Raw genomic sequence first — 3,350 nt, 5'->3', positions numbered from 1 at the left:
CCAAGGAGCTAAAGGGATCTTCAACCCTATAGGTGGAACAACATTATGAACTAACCAGTACCCCTGAGCTCTTGACTCTAGCTGCATATGTATCAAAAGATGGCCTAGTCGGCCATCACTGGAAAGAGAGGCCCATTGGACACGCAGACTTTGTGTGCCCCGGTACAGGGGAACGCCAGGGCCAAAGGGGGGGAGTGGGTGGGTAGGGGAGTGGGGGTGGGTGGGTAAGGGGGACTTTTGGTATAGCATTGGAAATGTAAATGAGCTAAATACCTAATAAAAAATGGAAAAAAAAAAAAAAAAAAAAAAAGAGTTAAACACAGTTATGTAGGGAGTTTAAGGTCAGTCTGGACTACATGAGACTTTGTCATTCACAAATAAATAAACAGCCAGGTACACAGACAGATAAAAGAATGATTCAGAGAGACACATCCTTCCAATCCTTGATCTGTCAAATGAATTAATTAGAACCAGCACAGAGTGTCCAGGAAATTCCACTGCATAAGCCCAAGTGGAAATGGGCTTCAATGCCAAAATTCCTACTGAGACTCCTAGACCCAGACCATAGGGAGGATGCTTTGATTTCAAATTCTTATATAGCAGGTATAGGTGTAGGATTAGAAAGTGCTTTTTCAGGATGTCTGAATGGCCCAGTACATAGCCTGCTTCAGACTTAGAGGTTTATGGAAACAGCAGACATCGGACTCCTACAAACCCACCCCTGCATCCTGTAACACCAGGCAAGGTAAGGTAGGTTTATAGAAAAGGTGAACCTATCTTCTATCTTCAGAAATACAGTCCCTATTAAACTTTAGTTCCTGTTTTGCGCCACATAGCTGACCTAGGAAGCATAAAATGTAGTTAATGAGCTTCACAACTTGATCAAAGGAGTGTGTCTTAGACTATAATTTTATGCGGTTTGATTTCTATTAAAAAATAGTCTGTGACCCTGGCATGACCTACAGAGATACAGAAAGTTGGGGATGAGGGGGAAAAGGGCAGAGAAATTGATGACTGACCGGTGACAACCAGCTGCAATGTGATACAGCAAGAGAACCACGAATATAGGCACCGGACAAGGAAAGGCACCAAGGGAAAGGATCTTCATGAGCCTGGCAAAATGTGTGCAAGGGTGGGGAAAAAGCAGTCCCTTCATGGAACTTGGACCTAGAAGCCCACGGCACGTTTACTTTTCTCTAAACTGAAGGGAATAGAGAAGAACTGTGTAGAGTTATAGTGGTCAGCGAAGGCATAGTCAGCAACTGGATGTGCTCATAACAATCAGTCAACTGACATCTGCACGGAGCAGCTCCTGCAGAGCAGCCACGCGAGTGGTGCAGATGTGAACCGGCGAGGCCAGGAGCAGCATTGAGCAAATATGTGGGCTTCTTATGCTGAGTCAGCACTAGCCTTGTCACTTCAGGCAAAGACACTGAGAAAGACCTATAGAGGACAAACAGGTTCAAGGGCTGGTTTTGGAAAACCAAAATCAACCCCCCCAACAAAAACAAACAAAACAAATAAACAAACAAACAACCCCCCAAACCGAAACCCAGCAACAGTGAAAGCTTCATCCTTTGTTTCCATTTTTAACCAAGTAAGGTTGTTTTACAGACAGCCTGTGTATGGACCCTATTTATGGGGCAATCCTTGTATCGGTTGTCCCAACCACAGGAACCATAGGGTGCCACAGGTTACATTCTTCCCTTCCAGCTGACAGCTGAAATGCGCTGAGAATCACAGTGCGAATACAGTGCTCAGTGTTCGTAGAAACGGGCAAACCAACCACCTCTACCTCTCCTCCTTTCTTCATTTCTGCAAGTGGTATAGCTTTCTGTCTTCTGCCTGCTTCCACTCATACACTAACTAAATCATCTTTTTTCTTCATACGTCTTGCCACAATGCTATGAACAAAGTGCTCTCCAAAAGCCAGCGCTAGCCCATTCAGTTGCTTCCACTTAAAAGCCAAACTATTCATGGTGGCATCCTGGCGTCAAGCAAGGCCTGCACAAAGGAGGTTTTATTCTCTCTCCCCTCCTTTGTCTCCGGAGCAGTTTGACTCCTCATCTTTTTCACTTCTTACAGGAGGCTAAGCACTTTTCCTCAGACAAAGACCTGCTTACTACTCTAATTTTTAAAATGTGCACTCAGCAGTGTTTCTGACGATTCCAGAACAACATATGCCCAAAGCACAGAGAGGTATGCTCATTTTAAGCTAATTTCCAATTATTTCTGGAGTTCCCAAGAAACGGTTGTTACCTAGAGCTAAACAAAGAGCTGACAAGAATGTGAAGGTGTAAAAGAAGGCCTCTTTGTGACATTACACTCACATAAAGATTTTAAAAAATATCATATTCTAAGAATGATTATTCGAAGTAAAATGCCTATATGGTATATGACAGTATATGGACTGCTCAGTTAATCCCCTCTCCCACCACAAATATTCTTTCCTTTTCTCTCTCTTTCTCCCCCTTGGCTCTTGTTGCATTCCTATTAAGATGCAACAAGAAAATCCTCACTGTGCCCCAGGACCTTAGCATATCAGCAGCCAGAACTGTGAGCCTCTACGTTTTGGATCCTTATAAATAAAGGAGTTCGTAGTATTACATTAGCAGTGCAATATAGTATAGGATAGGTGGTTGACCCTGAGAAATTATAATACAAGTTGTCTGACTCTAGAGCCAGAGGCCAAATATACTCCAGATTGCCTTATTTTGAGTGTTACTATTTTTAGTTGCAATATTATTTTTAAAAAGTGCATACACATGAACTATGATATAAGACACTCTGTTTCAATAGTGGTCCAGTTCAGGGCAGAGCTAGTAATATCAATTTATGACCTTGGGAAGTGATATTTGTGGCATAAACTAAAGGTAATTTTAAGTATGAGTACCTTGGCAATGTGCACATGCAACTGATAAAAATACATTTAGTTTGCTTGAAAATAATTACAGGTCACCTTTGTAGAACCCAAAACACACAGATATCAGATTGCATCTATCAGAAGCTGACAGAAACATTTTTGTTGTTGTTGTTGTTGTTGTTGTTGTTGTTGTTTTAAGACCTAAAATTGTTCAGGGATCCTTCTAAAACCACACCACGGCAACTTTCAGAGGACTAATGTTTACATTTGCATTTCTGCAATAGCAGATGCGTGTGAAAAGCATGTGCCACCATCCAGTACATCTGAGGTGGCATCAGGGAGAGGAACCCAGATGCTTTCAGCTCATGCTGAGGCTCAGGGCATCAGATCCACAGGGAAACCATTTCCTGGGTGCTCCACCACACTGAGCACTTCCAAAAACATTTGGGGCCCCATCTGTTCCTTCTCCCTTAAGCCACAGAATGGA

The 3,350-nt window shown here is 42.7% G+C and overlaps 1 protein-coding gene across 3 annotated transcripts in view; it reads right to left on the bottom strand.

The window, feature by feature from the left end:
* The window catches only part of Xirp2 (xin actin-binding repeat containing 2), an 80,621-nt gene that overhangs the window by 35,973 nt on the left and 41,298 nt on the right, over nucleotides 1-3,350 (bottom strand). The gene's annotated exons all lie outside the window — the stretch shown is intronic.

Source organism: Mus musculus, chromosome 2 (genome assembly GCF_000001635.26).
Source record: "Mus musculus strain C57BL/6J chromosome 2, GRCm38.p6 C57BL/6J".
Lineage (NCBI taxonomy): Eukaryota > Metazoa > Chordata > Mammalia > Rodentia > Muridae > Mus > Mus musculus.
This window is presented reverse-complemented; position numbering and strand designations above follow the sequence as displayed.